Here is a 21,760-nt window from a genome sequence, read left to right on the forward strand (position 1 = left end):
TTACCGTTTTTGATGTTAGCGTTAGCATGCTAACATGCTAATTGTTAAACATGCTCCAAACATCACCAAATTTAACGTCACGCATCTTGGACACGCCCTGTTAGCGTTTCTGATGTTAGCATGCTAGCATTAGCATGCTAACATGCTAATTTTTAAACATGCTCCAAATGTCACCAAATTTACAGTGACGCATCGCGGCCACGCCCTGTTACCGTTTTTGATGTTAGCGTTAGCATGCTAACATGCTAATTGTTAAACATGCTCCAAACATCACCAAATTTAACGTCACGCATCTTGGACACGCCCTGTTAGCGTTTCTGATGTTAGCATGCTAGCATTAGCATGCTAACATGCTAATTTTTAAACATGCTCCAAACGTCACCAAATTTCATGTGAAGCACCTTGGCCAAGCCCTGTTAGCATTTTTGATGTTACCATGCCCGCGCTCCTACGAAAAACGCCCGGACAGGCCCATCAAAATTTCCCCTGGAATTTTGGCTTCTAGTGTTAACGTTACTATTGTGTTTTTCCACATTTCGGCAATTAATGCGGGTCGTACCGAAGCACGCACACTGGCTTGCTGCATATAAAAAATTAGTACTATATTGTGTGAGGTGTGCTATTACTTTTATAAGCGATCGGACTGGGCGTGGCCGAGTTATTAACGCTCAAACATTCAATGCATTTCTAATGGAAAGAATTAAATCCTACAGAATAAGACTATAACTGTCCTTCAACACAATCAAAAAGCTGCCACGTCATTTTGAATCATGCTCTTATGGCAACATCCTTCTTGGCCACGCCCTGTTAGCATTTTTGACGTTAGCATGCTAGCTTTAGAATGTTAAATTGCTAATTTTTCAACATCATTCAAACATCACGACTGCATGGGTGTGCCTGACCCATCGACCATTTTAATAGGACCGCCCGCTCTTAAAGTTGACACCAGTTCAGGAGGCTACACCCGCGGCTGTGACCAATGCCCGGACAGGCCCATCAAAATTTCCCCTGGAATTTTGGCTTCTAGTTTATTATTATTATTTCAGCCTCGCTCTTCGGCAATTAATGCGGGTCGTACCGAACCACGCACACCGGCATGCTATATATCAAAAATTAGTACTATATTGTGTGAGGTGTGCTATTACTTTTATAAGCGATCGGAGTGGGCGTGGCCGAGCTATTAACGCTCAAACAGGGTCATTTTCCCATTAGAACGCATTGAATGCTAATTTTAGCATTGGTAGCATTGGTAAAATGGGGCCCCTTTTAAGTGGTACTGCTACTGTGTCATTGCCAGCAAAGGGGGTCCTACAAGGGGTACTGATACAGCAGCAGCGACAGCACTGTAATTCAATGGCAGATTAAACCAGCAGCTTCATTAGGATGACAATCATCCACATTATTAAGACCCCCTGGTCCTTTGGCTGCTTTATTAGGGACATTGTCCAAACATCACCAAATCTAACATGACTCATCTCGGCCACACCCTGTTAGCGGTTTTGATGTTAGCATTAGCATGCTAACATGCTAATTTTTAAACATGCTCCAAACGTCACCAAATTTACAGTGACGCATCTTGGCCACGCCCTGTTACCGTTTTTGATGTTAGCATTAGCATGCTAACATGCTCATTTTTAAACATGCTCCAAACGTCACCAAATTTACAGTGACGCATCTTGGCCACGCCCTGTTACCGTTTTTGATGTTAGCATTAGCATGCTAACATGCTAATTTTTAAACATGCTCCAAACGTCACCAAATTTACAGTGACGCATCTTGGCCACGCCCTGTTTCCGTTTTTGATGTTAGCGTTAGCATGCTAACATGCTAATTGTTAAACATGCTCCAAACATCACCAAATTTAACGTCACGCATCTTGGACACGCCCTGTTAGCGTTTCTGATGTTAGCATGCTAGCATTAGCATGCTAACATGCTAATTTTTAAACATGCTCCAAACGTCACCAAATTTACAGTGACGCATCTCGGCCACGCCCTGTTACCGTTTTTGATGTTAGCGTTAGCATGCTAACATGCTAATTGTTAAACATGCTCCAAACATCACCAAATTTAACGTCACGCATCTTGGACACGCCCTGTTAGCGTTTCTGATGTTAGCATGCTAGCATTAGCATGCTAACATGCTAATTTTTAAACATGCTCCAAACGTCACCAAATTTCATGTGAAGCACCTTGGCCAAGCCCTGTTAGCATTTTTGATGTTACCATGCCCGCGCTCCTACGAAAAACGCCCGGACAGGCCCATCAAAATTTCCCCTGGAATTTTGGCTTCTAGTTATTATTATTACTAGCTATTTTTAAAAAATCATTTATATACGTAATGATCATACTAAAATAAACAGGTAATATATATTCATCTGATCTAATTAAATCTAATTCAGGCTAAAAAGAAACATTTAATTTATTGCAACTATACTATTATCGCGATAAGGATAATTTTTCAATATAATGTGCAGCCCTAGTAGGTGTTTATTCTTTAAATAGTTTTTAAAATGATTAAAAAGTTCCTGCGTTTCTTTTTCCTCCCCCTGTAGTACCGTCCTCTGTGTCGGTATCGAGATTTCACTTTTGTTACAGGCCTACAAAATGACGCACCGTGAACGACGTCATTAGACAGGATGGTACACCATGACTTCAACCTGCCAAGACCTCTGTAGGATCTGCACCTACGTTCAGAGCAGAAGCGAGAATAAATCTCCATTAGCATGCAAATCTGCTGAGGAGATTAATGGAAGCTCGCGTTGGTATCGCCGCGCTTGAAAAGACGCGTGACCCTCTAATCTGCCAGACCTACATTACGAGGCGTTACTGTAAAACCGATACCCAATTAATCCCGGGGCGGGGCGGGGCGCGGCGCGAAAACTCCACATTCCAACCGGAGTCACGGCCGGACGCCAGGAATGTGGACACAGATCTAAACAAGGTTATCTGGGAATCTGTGTCATGAGACAACTGGCCTCCTCCTACGCTGGGACTGCTCCACGTTGCTGAAAGGAAGCCGGACACGCCCAACTGGCTCTGGCCCCGCCCCCCCAGGCAGGTGAAATGCAGATATGCCGCGGTTTCACCCGACTGGCCTCCTCCTACGCCGGGACTGCTCCGCGTTCCTGAAAGGAGGCCGGACACGCCCACCCAGCCCTGAACATTCCGACTCTGGCCCCGCCCCCCCCCAGGCAGGTGAAATGCAGATATGCCGCGGTTTCACCCGACTGGCCTCCTCCTACGCCGGGACTGCTCCACGTTGCTGAAAGGAGCCCGGACACGCCCAACTGGCTCTGGCCCCGCCCCCCCCAGGCAGGTGAAATGCAGATATGCCGTAGTTTCGCCCGACTGGCCTCCTACCACGCCGGGACTGCTCCACGTTCCTGAAAGGAGGTCGGACACGCCCACCCAGCCCTGAACATTCCGACTCTGGCCCCGCCCCCCAGGCAGGTGAAACGCAGATATGCCGCGGTTTCGCCCGACTGGCCACCTCCTACGCCGGGACTGCTCCACGTTGCTGAAAAGAGGCCGGACACGCCCACCCAGCCCTGAACATGTAGGGTGGTAGTAGGGTGGTAGGGTAACACACTCGCCTATGAACCAGAAGTCCCGGGTCCCAGGGACTGTCCCTGTAACTACTGACTGTAAGTCGCTCTGGATAAGGGCGTCTGGTAAATGCTGTAAATGAACATTCCGGCTCTGGCCCCGCCCCCCAGGCAGGTGAAATGCAGATATGCCGCGGTTTCGCCCGAACCTGTTTGGCGAGCGCAGGTGCCTGCCCCCGCGGTGCAGTAATCTCCGGCATGGCAGCGGCGGCCGGGTCACTCATGTTGGCAGGACGCGGGGGCGCTAAGAGCTCCAGATTACGGGATGAGCGCGATGCCGAACTGGCGGGAAATGGGACAGTTTCCCCGACAAGCGGGCCAGAGGAGCACAAGCGAGCTGGAGATGGGGAGAGGCGACCGGCCAGGCCAGATTCCAGCAAGGTGGAGGACTTGTTCTTCTGCGCTCTCCAGACTTAAAAACTGTGCCAGATGCATTCCTGGCATTTTCTGAAGTCGAACAGCCGCAAGGCGTCAGGCCGAAGCTTCAACGCCGGTTTCTGAAGCCCCGCCCTGCGATGGGAAAACAGTCAGAGCTCAAATGTCAGACGAACAGCAGCAGAGTCCAAGGCTCTGATCCCACCATCGCAGAACAATGTGGAGGACCTCAACACAAAGAGAAAAGGTCCAACATTTGTGGTTAGACTCCACCACTCTGAACACGACGTAACCGGCTTTTCCATCCAGGTCTGGGGACAAAATGTTCAACCTTCTGGGCCAATCCGACTAAAGTAAACTGGTCTAAGAATGGAGATCAGATCTACGACCGTTCATTCTGCTCCACCAAATAAACACGATGTCTCGATCTACTGTCTGTTCCTACCCATGTCCAATGTGCCGAGACACAGACAGCTCTAATAGAGTCTCAGAGACATTTTTCTGTAAAGACAGAGAAGGACCAAAGCAAGTCAGCCGGCAGAACGATCCTGGATTTCGGATGTTCTGCACCCCACCTCTACAGCCACCAACCTTTACTGCACAAATTCCACGAATACTTGAGACGCTCCTCCGTATCTATTAAACAGATGAGGTGATACATCACGGATATAAAACCTCCAGCAGAGCACGTTCCTCCACATCTACAGAACTTGCCCCTCCGGCTCAGCGAGTGTTTAATAAATTCTGCTTGAAGAACGTATTAAAACCACGCGGTGAAACGTGTCCTCGGTATTTAACCGCCACCCTTGGTGACAGTGGGCACCACGACGGGCACCCGGGGAGCAGCGTGTGGGGACTTTCATCAAGGCGGGTCGGGATTCGAACCTGGAACCTTCTGAGGGGTCAGGGGTCACCTGATCCTACTGTCTGCAGGTAGAGAAGACGGCATGACAGGGTGCTGGATCTGGACAGGCTTGGACGGCGAGGATGAGTGTGGACGTTTGAAAGCCATGTTGGAATTACGGAGGCAGCCGGCGAATCGGCGTGTCATGAGATGATTGTACTCGACGCGAAGTTACGGAGCCGCGCACACACACACACACACACACACCGCAGCCCGTACGCCACGATAGAACCGGAGTGGAGGAGCGTCGGCGGATCGATAGAGCAAAATTACGAAGCTCCGCCCCTCCCGACCTCCCACGCTTCTTACGGCCAGAGGCAGACGGGAGGGAGATGGATTTGGACAGAAAGATCAGCGCGTGTCACAGCGTGTTATCCTCCGGCAGTGACCCCCCTCCCGTGTCCCCCGTCCCCTCCGTCATCGTCCATCACAGAGCCACGCCCCCCAGCACTCATTAACATGTGAGAAATGAGACGACGGCCAATTAAACAGGCGTTAATGACCATTCTCATCCCAGACTCCAATTCATCAGGAGAATGCAAGAGCACACATGTCCACACACACACACACACACACACACACACACACACACACGCACACACATGCGCACACACACGCGCACACACACACACCCTACTGAGACTTTACTAGCAGGGTAGACACCAAATCAAACACCCGTCCCTACACACACACACACACACACACACACACCCTACTGAGACTTTACTAGCAGGGTAGACACCAAATCAAACACCCGTCCCTACACACACACACACACACACGCACACACACCCTACTGAGACTTTACTAGCAGGATAGACACCAAATCAAACACCCGTCCCTACACACACACACACACACACACACACACACCCTACTGAGACTTTACTAGCAGGATAGACACCAAATCAAACACCCGTCCCTACACACACACACACACACACACACACACACACACCCTACTGAGACTTTACTAGCAGGGTAGACACCAAATCAAACACCCGTCCCCACACACACACACACACGCGCACACACACACACCCTACTGAGACTTTACTAGCAGGGTAGACACCAAATCAAACACCCGTCCCCACACACACACACACACGCACACACACGCGCACACACACACACCCTACTGAGACTTTACTAGCAGGATAGACACCAAATCAAACACCCGTCCCTACACACACACACACACACACACACACCCTACTGAGACTTTTACTTGCAGGGTAGACACCAAATCAAACACCCGTCCCTACACACACACACACACACACACACACCCTACTGAGACTTTTACTTGCAGGGTAGACACCAAATCAAACACCCGTCCCTACACACACACACACACACACACAGCCCATTCAGTCCATGTTATAATATCTGCTGCTTCAAACCAGCGAGTCAGTTTTTCAGTTGAAGTTCCAGACGGCAGCTGGAAGCCACGCCGGGACTTGTGGGATTTGGGGGCGGATCCACTCGCGTCTCTGGGGGGGGCGGGGAGGGTCTGATGAAGAGCATGCAGCTTCTGTCCAAATCTTCTTTATCAAAACTGGCCCTCACTGATGTCCCCAAAAAAACCTTGTACTTTAATGAGATTTGTGTCCTCAGAGCCCAGGAGTGTTGGCTCGGCCATAATTACAAGGTAAAATTAAACCAAACAAAAAACTACACCGGATGAATTATTTATACACATTATAATACATATGTTCTCTCAACATTTTTTATATAAAAAACAACTCAGTCAAGAACTCTGTAACCTGCAGTAGAAACCTGTACACTGACCTGTAACACACACACACACACACTCCTCTGAATAACAAAGCTGACACTGGGTCACTAAGCCTCATATTTTACCCAAGCGTGTGCATGCAGAATCACCGTCCGTACGGAAGTTTTATTCCGGGACCCCCCCGACTCGGACTCCGCCCACCTGACGTGATCTTATCACCTTTACAGGCATCTGTTCTCTCACACACTCGCCATGTGACACCGTCACCACCGGGCAGCCCACCAGGACGTCTGGAATGTTGGTCACACAGGATCTTCAAAGACCTTGGAAATATGTGTGTGTGTGTGTGTGTGTGTGTGTGTGTGTGTGTGTGTGAGAGAGAGACAGAGAGAGACGGGGGGTTGTGGAAGAAATTCCCAATTTCCTAAAAAACCCCGAATGCAGACGTCTGTGATCACCCACAGATACCAGGACAGAAGCCCCTCCCAACTGGCAGGTTTACGGGCGTCGACCTGGCGACCAGGAACCCCCACACGTTCTGTCTCGTTCTAATGAAAAGTGAAGTCGGTATTAGAATCTTTTCATCACTTCTAGATTTCAACATGACTATAACTGGACTTTCACTCGGCCGACCCATAATTACATTAACTAAATATCTGATACCTGTAATAACCAGCCCTGCTTTACAGGAAGCAGCGAGTCGACACAGAACAGGCCGGACAGGAAGTGGAGTCGCTTCCTCTGACCACAGGAAAAGGCGAGCAATCGCGCCGGAGCGATACGCCATCCAAACTTATACAGCAAGCAAAAAAAAAAAAAACAATTTTTACCTCCTTCTTTCTACGTCCTCATCTACAATGTGGAATTAGTGATCGGAATTTGATTATTCCAGAGAACTTCCTGTTCTCATCATCACTAAAAATGACATGTAAATGACATACAGTACAGGCTAAAAGTCTGGACACCTTCTCATTCAAGGTGTTTTCTTTATTTTCATGAGCATTTACGTTGGTAGATTCTCACTGAAGGCATCAAAACTATGAATGAACACATGTGGAGTTATGTACTTAACAAAAAAAGGTGAAATAAGTGAAAACATGTTTTATATTCTAGTTTCTTTGCTCTGATTACTGATTTGAACACTCTTGGCATTCTCTCGATGAGCTTCAAGAGGTCGTCACCTGAAATGCTTCTCCAACAGTCTTGAAGGAGTTCCCAGAGGTGTTTAGCACTTGTTGGTCCAGCTCACCCCAAACCATCTGGATTGGGTTCAGGTCCGGTGACTGTGGAGGTCAGGTCTCCACTTTTTGTTAAGTACATAACTCCACACGTGTTCATTCATAGTTTTGATGCCTTCAGTGAGAATCTACCAACGTAAATGGTCATGAAAGAAAACACGTTGAATCAGAAGGTGTCCAAACTTTTGGCCTTTACTGTAATAATATGGACATTTGCACCTGTAACGGAGTAAAACGCTGACCCCTGACCCCTGACCAGGGAAGGCCAAGTCTGCTCCTGTAGACATCACTCTCATGACAGTAGAAATATTATATTCGGGACAGAGCACCACCCCTGACCCCTGACCCCGGACCAGGGGAAGGACAAATCACTCTCATTACAGTAGAAATATTATATTCGGGATGGAGCACCACCCCTGACCCCTGACCCCAGACCGCGGACCAGGGGAAGGACAAATCACTCTCATCACAGTAGAAATATTATATTCGGGACGTGCAACGTGCAGGTCTGAGGGAGAAATACCTGAAATTCCAGTTGATCGAGGCGCCACCCTGTTTGCGCCCATTTGAACCCCACTTTTGAGCTCACCTGGCCGGACGGTCTTTAGGCGGACGGCGCCCTGGCAGCCCGCGATGATGGCCCGCACGTCGTAGAGGGGCAGTCCGGACACGGACAGGGTCTCCACCTCCAGCACCAGCTCCCCCTCGGCCAGGGGGCCGCGCTGGGAGTCCGGCAGCGGGCCGACGTGGGCGAACTGGCCGCTCTCGGCGCCGCCGCGCAGCGGGACGTTCAGCTCCCCGCGGGCGTCCCTGCTCACGGCGACCTCGGTCACTCGGGAGGTCCAGTGGTTCTTCTTCTGGAGCACTTTGGCCATGGCGGCTTTAAAACAGGTGAAGAAGGAGGAGAAGAAGAAGTTTCCTCCTCTTCCCCGGAAGCATGAATGCTGCCTGTCCCGGCGCTTCACTTCTGAAGCATCAAGCCCGTCCTACTGAGTGCTGGACGTCTTCTTCACCTTCTTTACATCTTTAATCCACTCGACTCGCCCGGTTCCTACTTCCGCGCACTTTACTCCACTTTTACTTGACGCTCCTTGGAACAGGTACTCCGTTAAAGTCCCGTCCGGTCCCGTCCCGTCCTGCTCGGTTCTGCGCTCTGAAGATCGGGACGCGCTGAGGGAGGGAGGCGCGCATGCGCACTGCGGCCCTCCCGGGAACCCTGAAGGGGAATCCTGGCTGCTGCCCCGACCTGCAGGGTCCTAAAGCCCCAACACACGCTCATACACACTAAAATACAGACCTCACACACACACACACACACACACACACAACACACATACATACACACACACACACACACACACACACACACACACACACACATATATACACAAGCACTCACACACACACATACATACATACACATATACACAAGCACTAACACACACACATTTACACAAACACTCACACACACATACATACATATATACACAAACACTCACACACACCTACATACACATATACACAAGCACTCACACACACACATACATACACATTTACACAAGCACTCACACACACACATACATACACACACACACACATATATACACAAGCACTCACACACACACATACATACATACACATATACACAAGCACTCACACACACACATACATACACATTTACACAAGCACTCACACACACACATACACAAGCACTCACACACACACATACATACATACACATATACACAAGCACTAACACACACACATACACACACATTTACACAAACACTCACACACACACACATACATACACATATACACAAGCACTCACACACACACACACATACATACACATATACACAAGCACTCACACACACACATACATACACATATACACAAGCACTCACACACACACATACACACACATTTACACAAGCACTCACACACACACATACATACATACATACATACACATATACACAAGCACTCACACACACACATACATACACATATACACAAACACTCACACACACACACACACGGGCAAACACACACACTAAAATACAGACCTCACACACACACATACATAAACATTTACACAAGCACTCACACACACACGTACATACACATTTACACAAGCACTCACACACACACATACACACGCAAACACACACACACACACGCACACATACATAAACATTTACACAAGCACTCACACACACACATACACACGCAAACACACACACACACACACGCACACAGACATGGACACAAACACACACTCACACACATACACACACACACGGGCAAACACACACACTAAAATACAGACCTCACACATACACATACAGACGCACTCACATACACACACATACACACACACCCCCACACACAACACAAACACGCACACACATGCACTCACACACACACATACAGACACGGACACAAACACACACACACTCACACACAAACACACACATACACACATACCCATACACACATGGACACAAACACACACATACACACGCACTCACAAACACAGACACACACACACACGAACACAAACAAACACCCACACATACACAAGCACTCACACACACAAACACACACATACACACACGCACACACACCCACACATGCACAAGCACTCACACACACACATACACACACAGACACGGACACAAACACGCACATACACACGGACACAAACACACACCCACACATGCACAAGCACTCACACACACACATACACACACGGACACAAACACACACGCACACACACACATGGACTCAAGCACTCTCACACACACACGAACACACACACCCACACATACACATACACAAGCACTCACACACACACACACACACACAAACACACACCCACACATACACAAGCACTCACACACACAAACACATACATATACACACAGACACACAAACACACACCCACACATACACAAGCACTCACACACACACAAACACACACGCATACAGACATGGACACACAAACACACACACACAGACCCAGACACACACACACGCACTACAATACAGACCTCTCTCTCTCTCTCTCTCACACACACACACTACTATACAGACCTCACACACACTACTGCAGCCCTCCCGGGAACCACACACACTACAATACAGACCTCACACACACACACACACACACACACACACATATGCACACAAACACACATCCACAAGCAGTCATATACACATCCACACTCACACGCATACACACACACATACACACTCGCATATGTACACAACCACACCCCCACACAAACACTCTAATACCTTGGTGAGCAGCCATGACAGGCACCCGGGGAGCAGTGTGTGGGGACCTCAGTGGAACCTTGGTGGATCGGGATTCGAACCGACAACCTTCTGATTATGGGGCCGCTTCCCCGTAATTCCCCGTAACCTTCCCTTCGTTAGTGATTGACTGATACCTGCTCTCAGTTTTCATCAGGTCAAACGAGGCCTATGGGGATTTCGGAATTTCCATTTCTTGGAAAATCCAGCTGTCATGTCCAGCTCCCACCCTGACCGAGTAGAGCTGAGACTAGACGTCAGAAATATAAAGCAGTAATAGATGTTTTCCGCTGTGGTTTTTGGTCCACTGCTCTCTGATGGGATCAGATGGGCTGTACAGCTCACCAGGGGAAAAGCACATGAGCTCTCAAAGCCTAAAAATAACGGTGGACGTACGCACCATCCCAGAAGAGTGGAACCATTGGCCTGGATGGGAATGGGAGACGGAGCACTTTTAACTTCTCCTCTGATCATCACGTCCACAGAGCCGTCTGCCTGAATACAACCGCATCACGATGATATAAAACGAGGAGAAGGAGTCATGTTGAGGAGACTGGCCTCCAGGTCTGCAGCAAGTTTTTGGAACGTTCTGTCATCATGCTGGGACATGGATCATATTGTACTTCAGAGGCGTGTGGAGTCCATGCAGCGTCAGATTCTGCTTCTCTGTCTGCTCTGTCATGAAACGTAAATTGGTAAAATGAGAATAGTGTCTCAAGATGCCATCTACTGTTTAAAATCCCCCAAGGTGGATGCTGACCACGCCCCCTCCATGGCTCCGCCCACCCCCTGTCTCAGACAGTCATTCCCAATTTAAAATCGAAAATCGCCCCCTTCAAATGATCCAGACGAGATATTAAACATAAATGATCTATACAGAAGTATTTATTACATCTATTTCGTTTACTCGTGCTGCTTCTACACCATTCTCCCCACCACACTTTCAAACGTGTTTTTCCGAAGGTGGGGCCAGTTGGAGGCGGAGCTACAAGATGCTGGTGAGCAATCAGCTGGACGCTGCCTGGTCAACATCACTCAAGCTGGAACAGTCTCCTCCGTTGGTCTTTTGGACAGATGAAATATAACCTCGAGCTTTTCTCCTCTTTCGTCCTTCTCCTGTACTGTCGAGAGCTCTGCCCGTCAGGAACCACCGCGGCCAAATTCCTGTCACAACGTGTCACCAGCACCGGAGTGATTCCTGCTTTAAGCAGGGTGGGGACATTTCACATTCCTTTACATAACGTGCGCATTCTGACGTGAAGACTCTTCTAACGTGAAGATTCAGGCCGTTCTTCTCTTCCATATGAATGGATTATGCAGAAATGTCAGATCTGTAGCCAGGATGAAACTACTGGCCTTCACAGTGGCCAGGCGTCCTGGTACCTGCTTTAATGAAGGCGGCGTGGGGTTTTTCTCACTTTATCCATCACACGGGCCCATTTTTCATGGCTGACAACTTATTTTGTCTAGGCACAATTTGATGCTGCAATCGCCCAAAATCAATTTAGGCCCTCTGATATTCTTCATAAATAATGCTGGTTGAATATTAGCAGCCAGCTACATCAGTCATGCAGACGTGGTGTACCAGGAATGAAATTAATAGCGGCCTTTACTCCACAAGTAGCCTGTGGCTGAAAAATTGCTGCCTTGTTTTGAGTTTTTGCTGATCTCCACCGAGCTTTTCATGTTGCCCAACGATCTGGCACTAAAGTGATTTAATTAAGAGATTATATCAGGCCGTTATAAGAGTTTATATTCGCTTTCTGTTTTATCTACATTTTCATACGTACATGCATACATGAGCGCAGGGACGATCGGAAGGAAGCTTTTAATAATGTAGAACATTCGTGTGCACCACTGAACGTCAGGGGTGTACGTCGGTAAGAAAAAAACACTTCAACACAACTCCAGTGAATTCTTCAAATCAACCGTGTGAATGAACTCAATCCCTCATTTGAACTGAAGCAGCAGCGAAGGGCCTGGTGCTGCCCTGCAGATGAATGTCAGTCATGAAGAGGGGATATCTGATTACTGAGAAGCCGGCTTTAATACGGGGTCATTAATCACCCTGTATCATATTATAATGGTGATCTAAATAACATCACCAGCACTATTATTACAGTCTGGTCTTATTAATATGAAAGATTAAGAACCAGAGGAGAAAACACAAAAATGAAGAACATTCCTTCTTCACTCTTCTTTGCTCAGTATTACATTTTGAAGATTAATTGGACCAGTTCTTTACATTACTCAGCTAAAAACTAAATTTCTCCATGTCCAACTCGATATCATCATTACCTTGTTTACCTCGACTCCACAACACACCTGAAATCCTCATTACCTTCCTCTATAGAGACACGCCCGAGTCTCTACCTCATTACCTTTCTCTATAGAGACACGCCCCGAGTCTCTACCTCATTACCTTCCTCTATAGAGACACATCTCGAGTCTCTACCTCATTACCTTCCTCTATAGAGACACACCTCGAGTCTCTACCTCATTACCTTCCTCTATAGAGACACGCCCCGAGTCTCTACCTCATTACCTTCCTCTATAGAGACACGCCCCGAGTCTCTACCTCATTACCTTCCTCTATAGAGACATGCCCATCTACCTCATTACACTTCCTCTATAGAGACACGCCCCAAGTCTCTACCTCATTACCTTTCTCTATAGAGACACACCTCGAGTCTCTACCTCATTACCTTCCTCTATAGAGACACGCCCCGAGTCTCTACCTCATTACCTTCCTCTATAGAGACATGCCCATCTACCTCATTACACTTCCTCTATAGAGACACGCCCAAAGTCTCTACCTCATTACACTTCCTCTATAGAGACACGCCCAAAGTCTCTACCTCATTACCTTCCTCTATAGAGACACGCCCGAGTCTCTACCTCATTACCTTCCTCTATAGAGACATGCCCATCTACCTCATTACACTTCCTCTATAGAGACACGCCCCAAGTCTCTACCTCATTACCTTCCTCTATAGAGACACGCCGAGTCTCTACCTCATTACCTTCCTCTATAGAGACACGCCCGAGTCTCTACCTCATTACCTTCCTCTATAGAGACATGCCCGAGTCTCTACCTCATTACCTTCCTCTATAGAGACACGCCCGAGTCTCTACCTCATTACCTTCCTCTATAGAGACACGCCCGAGTCTCTACCTCATTACCTTCCTCTATAGAGACATGCCCGAGTCTCTACCTCATTACCTTCCTCTATAGAGACACGCCCGAGTCTCTACCTCATTACCTTCCTCTATAGAGACACGCCCGAGTCTCTACCTCATTACCTTCCTCTATAGAGACACGCCCCGAGTCTCTACCTCATTACCTTCCTCTATAGAGACACGCCCGAGTCTCTACCTCATTACCTTCCTCTATAGAGACACGCCCCGAGTCTCTACCTCATTACCTTCCTCTATAGAGACACGCCCCGAGTCTCTACCTCATTACCTTCCTCTATAGAGACACGCCCGAGTCTCTACCTCATTACCTTCCTCTATAGAGACACGCCCGAGTCTCTACCTCATTACCTTCCTCTATAGAGACACACCTCGAGTCTCTACCTCATTACCTTCCTCTATAGAGACACGCCCCGAGTCTCTACCTCATTACCTTCCTCTATAGAGACATGCCCATCTACCTCATTACACTTCCTCTATAGAGACACGCCCCAAGTCTCTACCTCATTACCTTTCTCTATAGAGACACACCTCGAGTCTCTACCTCATTATCTTCCTCTATAGAGACACGCCCCGAGTCTCTACCTCATTACCTTCCTCTATAGAGACATGCCCATCTACCTCATTACACTTCCTCTATAGAGACACGCCCAAAGTCTCTACCTCATTACCTTCCTCTATAGAGACACGCCCAAGTCTCTACCTCATTACCTTCCTCTATAGAGACATGCCCATCTACCTCATTACACTTCCTCTATAGAGACACGCCCCAAGTCTCTACCTCATTACCTTCCTCTATAGAGACACGCCCGAGTCTCTACCTCATTACCTTCCTCTATAGAGACACGCCCGAGTCTCTACCTCATTACCTTCCTCTATAGAGACATGCCCGAGTCTCTACCTCATTACCTTCCTCTATAGAGACACGCCCCGAGTCTCTACCTCATTACCTTCCTCTATAGAGACACACCTCAAGTCTCTACCTCATTACCTTCCTCTATAGAGACACACCTCGAGTCTCTACCTCATTACCTTCCTCTATAGAGACACGGCCCGTGTCTCTACCTCATTACCTTCCTCTATAGAGACACGGCCCGAGTCTCTACCTCATTACCTTCCTCTATAGAGACACGGCCCGAGTCTCTACCTCATTACCTTCCTCTATAGAGACACGGCCCGAGTCTCTACCTCATTACCTTCCTCTATAGAGACACGGCCCGAGTCTCTACCTCATTACCTTCCTCTATAGAGACACAGCCCGAGTCTCTACCTCATTACCTTCCTCTATAGAGTTCCGCCCTGAGTCTCTACTGGTTAAGGAAGCAGCCCCATAATCAGAAGGTTGCTGGTTCGAATCCCGATCTGCCAAGGTACCACTGAGGTGCCACTGAGCAAAGCACTGTCCCCACACACTGGTCCCCGGGCGCCTGTCATGGCTGCCCACTGCTCACTCAGGTTGATGAATTAAATGCAGAGGACAAATTTCACTGTGTGCTGTGCTGCTGTGTATCACGTGTAACAATCACTTCACTTTCACTTCACTTCAAATGACCTTCCTATATAGAGTTACACCCCGAGTTTCTACCTCATTACCTTCCTCTATAGAGACACGCCCCGAGTCTCTACCTCGTTACCTTCCTCTATAGAGACACGCCCCGAGTCTCTACCTCATTACACTTCCTCTATAGAGTTACGCCCCGAGTCTCTACCTCATTACCTTCCTCTTTAGAGACACGCCCCGAGTCTCTACCTCATTACCTTCCTCTATAGAGACACGCCTCGAGTCTCTACCTCATTACCTTCCTCTATAGAGTCACGCCCGAGTCTCTACCTCATTACCTTCCTCTATAGAGACACACCTCGAGTCTCTACCTCATTACCTTCCTCTATAGAGACACGCCCCGAGTCTCTACCTCATTACACTTCCTCTATAGAGTTACGCCCCGAGTCTCTACCTCATTACCTTCCTCAATAGAGTTACGCCCTGAGTTTCTACCTCATTACCTTCCTCTTTAGAGACACGCCCCGAGTCTCTACCTCATTACCTTCCTCTATAGAGACACGCCTCGAGTCTCGTCCTCATTTACATTTACATTTACAGCATTTGTCAGACGCCCTTATCCAGAGTGACTTACAGATACAGTGTCTTGCTCAGGGACACAATGGTAGAAAAATGGGGTTTGAACCTGGGTCTTCTGGTTCATAGGAAAGTGTGCTACCTACTAGGCTACTACCACCCTTTTTTTATTTATATATATATATATATATATATATATATATATATATATATACACACACACACACACACACACACACACACTCATTACTCTCATGATCCGGTCCGTAAGTCGTGATTATGAATCTGTGGGCACCGTGTGCTGTGCTGCTGTGTATCACAAGTGACAATCACTTCACTTCACTGTTTGTGCAGCCTTGCGTCTTTGCTCGGGATTTTGCTCGGTGTGCTTCGCCGTTCTGAAAATCATGTTATCCGAATAAGGACTCAGTCTTTACATTATAAGGAGATATTTTTTCTCTCAGGAGATGAAACTGAAATGCAGCATGTGTTGAGAGGAGCAGGAATCCATCACAGTGAATGAAATGCTGCATGTCAGTGCACTTAATAACACAAATGAAAATGCTGCTACCCTAGGGACTTGGTTAAGTGTATTGACTTATTGGTAAGGAAGCAAAAGTGGCTAAAGGGGCAGTGGTGGCCTAGCGGTTAAGGAAGCGGCCCCGTAATCAGAAGGTTGCCGGTTCGAATCCCGATCCGCCAAGGTGCCACTGAGGTGCCACTGAGCAAAGCACCGTCCCCACATGCCAAGGGTGATGGTTAAATGCAGAGGACAAATTTGACTGTGTGCACTGTGTGCTGCGCTGCTGTGTATCACATGTGACAATCACTTCACTAAAGTGATACGAAAACAGAACAAATACCAGAAGTACGGGTAAAGCCCATGCAGATGTTCTCCAATCTCTACTCGATCTGCATGTTTGAGGAAGATGATGATGTTTAATGATGATGTGATGTCCATTCACAAACTTTTCACCTTATTCATCTCTGCGATGAAGTGGGGTTTGCCTGAGAGTGGCTATGGTTGGATCAATCGATGATGGAGACATTTGTACCACACCTAACACTGGGACCTGCTGATGAAGTGATGTCAGTACCATCAGTCCCATCAGGACAACAATCTCATCAACACCATGAAGTTGTCCTGGATTAATGCCTTAAGTGTAAATGTGAATGTAAGACATGTTGTCCATCATGAGGTGGACGATCTGGTCATCTTTTTATTAGCCGAGAGCGAGGCGTCGCCATGTCCATGCAGAATTACGCGGTGACATAACAGCACACGCTGGCATTAGATTCGAATCATTGTGCAGCACAAATTTAATTCGCTCTGGATAAAATGTCAGCTAAACGAAATGTTATTTACTGAAACATGGCAATAAGTTAGAAGAGGACATCCATCACACCCTGGACGCTGTAATGGCTTCTTAAATGACGTTTAATTACTCTCTAAACCGAAACAGAAAATCGCAGCAGGCCACGATGACTTCTGGACAGACTTCACCGCGACAGGCTCCTCCTCCTCCAGAGCGTGGAAGCCAGCGAGCTCCTGTGGGTCCTGGAGTGGCTCCAAAACACACCAGGCTGACGGATTTCTGCATGACTTTATATGGACTTGGCGTCTGCCGCCTTTTAGGAAGTTCAAGTTATCGACGTGTCACATCGTAACCTTCGTAAGAAAAAGAAACGTGTCCACGAAGGAACAGCTCTTCAGAGACCATCTTCCTCCACACCAGGGTCCGAAGAGGCCTGGTAATGGGTTCCAGGGACGCTGATCTTGTATTGTTCTCCTGTCCTGCTCAGAAGGGCGTCACAGTGCAGGTGGTTCCGTCCTCTTCCCACGTCAAGGAGGCCTGGGACAAAGGGCCCCTATGAAAACCGGGACCCCCGTGCACAGGTTTTCTAAATCAGGGAAAGTGGACATGTTCATACTCATACATCACATACATACAGCGCTGGAACAAGTCAGAACGATCTGTGGAGGACATGCGTCCCGCCCAGGGTGTCCGTGTCATCGTTGCGATCCATCAAAGGAAAATAAATGATGGCAGACGGTGATAAAAAGTGGGTGTGGTTAAAGCGGCCTGTCTTAGCCCCTTAATCTGGGCACATTTCTCTTGTTAACGTGGCTTCCCGTTAGGAGAGGAGAATAAGAGCAACGCTCCCCCCATCACGTGGGCGGGGGGCCCGAGCCGAACCCCACTTCTATATTTCAGAGGTGTATCAGGTTTCAGGCATATGGACAAGGGGCTCCGGCTAATTCAGAACAGTCCCCCGAATTCTGCTTACTGGGGGATTCTGGGGACTCTGAAGGTGCACGATGCATCTACACATGGAAGTGGAGTTCTTACTTTACGTAACTTGTGCTCCTGCACAGCCTACATTAGGCAAAACGTGTATTTTATGCATCAGAGCCCATTTTTAATACGACATCTTCTCTTCATTCACCGTGTGCACAGCGGCTGGGTGAATATTTCATGACGTTTAGGTGGCTTCCACACTCATCCCCGACACACATAGACAATGGACTTATGTAACTCCGGCGAGCGAATGATCCACGCCGGTGAGCAGCAAGCAGACCGCGAGCTCCACGTGAACTCCTTCCTGGGCGCGGCTTCTTCAGATCTGCACCGAAACACCTTCTGGCCTGAGAACTGAGGTGTTGTAGGCACCGGATTTACATTTCCAGCATTTACCAGACTTACTTATCCAATCAGTAGTTACAGGGACAGTCCCCCCCCCGGAGACACTCAGGGTTAAGTGTCCTGCTCAGGGACACGATGGTAGTAAGTGGGGTTTGAACCTGGGTCTTCTGGTTCATAGGCGAGTGTGTTACACGCTAGGCTACCACCACCCAGATCAGGGCGGATTGGGAATGTTATGGTTTACCAGACATATTTTGTGCTGATGACACAAGGCACACGGTGGGAGACCAACTGTGTTTAATATATTCTACTATAGTAAAATAACATGTGTGATGTTTCCACTGGAATTCCGACCACAGTCGACTATCCGGTTCCTCCGTTTACATCATCGTGAACTTGACTCCAGGCAAACATCACTGGTGTCCACAGATAACACCTTTCACCAGCATGATGGAAGGCCGATAGTTCCGAATTCCGTCCGATCGAGCCGTCCGAGCTGTTAAAGTCACCCAAACCCGAGGTACTGTCCCCAGAATGCCGCTTTTTACGTTGTCGAGGACTGAGGTTGTTAACCTGGTGATTATCGGCCCTGTTGGCTGGTCATGGTGCGGGGCGGAGGGGGAAATTACGTTATTAACCTTATTATTATTACTGCTTCTTCTTAATAGGCTGTGCTACGCCGTGAAATTCACGTGGTCTTGTACTTTTAGTAAGACTCTTTAATACGAACTGGAAACATCAGCGCCGGTGTTAATACTGAGACAATGACGGCAGAGTCCAACACGTTTGGAGCATCATGGAAATTGCATGTCCTCCCTACAGCGTGCAGTGGGTGATGGTGCAGGTCCGTTCTGAGCTCTGAGGAACCCAGCGTTCCTGCAGTGTTCTGCGAGCGCCAGAATATGCATCGCCAAGCGCTTTTTACCCATAAATCTCTGGCAGGGGAACACAGCCTGGCGGCGGAAGCCCAGTGGGAACCCGGCTGTTATAGGCGGTGGCCAGACCATGATCCCTGGTGGCGGGAATATTGTGACACCAGCTCAGTGTAATTAGTGCATTTACCCTGATTCAGCAGTCGCACAGAACTCAACAGGTTTACTAGTTTGGCTTTTTGAGGCATTTTATTCACCTGCAGTTCTGGCAACACCATCGCCAGCCCTGAAAATCCAGAATTCCTGTATGAGACACGGAATCCAGGCCGCTGAAGCCTGGACGGAAATGCTCTACAGCATGTTCTCCTGGAGAACACGCCTATTTATGCACCCAAACATCATCTGCTAAGCAGGTGTTATGAATTAGTGGTGCATAATAAAATATCCGGACCAATTAAGTTATATTTTATTAAAAAACTTATCATAACTGTGTGTTCTGACTGCATCTGCATCGGTGGTGGCACTTCAGCGCCGCCTGCAGGACTGGAGAGGTTACTGCAGATGTTCGTCAACATTTACATTTACAGCATTTACCAGACGGCCTTATCCAGAGCGACTTACAGTCAGTAGTTACAGGGACAGTCCCCCCCCTGGAGACACTCAGGGTTAAGTGTCCTGCTCAGGGACACGATGGTAGTAAGTGGGATTTGAACCTGGGTCTTCTGGTTCATAGGCGAGTGTGTTACCCACTAGACTACTAGCACCCTCGTCAAGTCGCACATTCTTATTCTGATGTAATATTATAGTACGTTCTGATTGGCCGAGAGGGATCCTGCATTTGAACATTTTACCTCTATGTTAGATTTAGATTACATTTGGGATTACATTTACCAGACGCCCTTATCCAGAGTAGTTACAGGGACAGTCCCCCCCCCCCCCAGAGACACTCAGGGTTAAGTGTCCTGCTCAGGGACACGATGGTATTGAGTGGGGTTTGAACCTGGGTCTTCTGGTTTATAATGTGTGTGTTACCCCACTCGGCCACTACCACCCGCCCATGTACCTCCCATCCACAAATTCCTAGAAGTATCCTGTGTCTGTTTTCTTCATGTCTGATATTAAGCAACAGGAGAATATTAATATTATTCACCAATTCACGACCTTCTTCTCTCCAGCTCTGGTTCAAGTGTGGACTGAAGCAGGAAACATGCAATACAATATAAAAATACATTAATATAACATAAGAATATTTCACAAAAACGGAGGCAGTAACAGAACATGTTGCACGCTACACAGTCAAACTAGCACAAAAGTATGAAAAAATATGTGAAAATATGATAAAACAATTACTGAATATGAAATGATACCTTTAGCCAAAGGGGACAATTATCAATAAAGTGCTTCCTGTAAATTAGCATATTAATTAGTCATTAAAAGCTGTCGTTTGGGGGTAGTAGGAGGTTGTGACCATGCTGAAGGTGACAGAGCTGCTTTCTGTCGGGCTTTCAGTGATGATATATGGTGCAATTATGAATACCGAGACGTAAAAAGTTTCCGATATTGAACGATAGAACAACCTTCAGAGCTTCGTTCTATAATCTGTAGTCCAGGAGCTTCATACGAGAACAACAAAGAACGGCTTGAGGTTGGAGAAGCGCAAGTCACTCTGGATAAATGCTTCATATGGAAATGTCCAGATTCAGGACTTTCATCTCAAAGTGGCCTGAATTTAGCTGCCCACTAGGTGGCACTATGGGAAGAGGAAAGAGGCGTTTAGTAGAAACCTGA

This window comes from Denticeps clupeoides, chromosome 12 (genome assembly GCF_900700375.1).
Source record: "Denticeps clupeoides chromosome 12, fDenClu1.1, whole genome shotgun sequence".
NCBI lineage: Eukaryota > Metazoa > Chordata > Actinopteri > Clupeiformes > Denticipitidae > Denticeps > Denticeps clupeoides.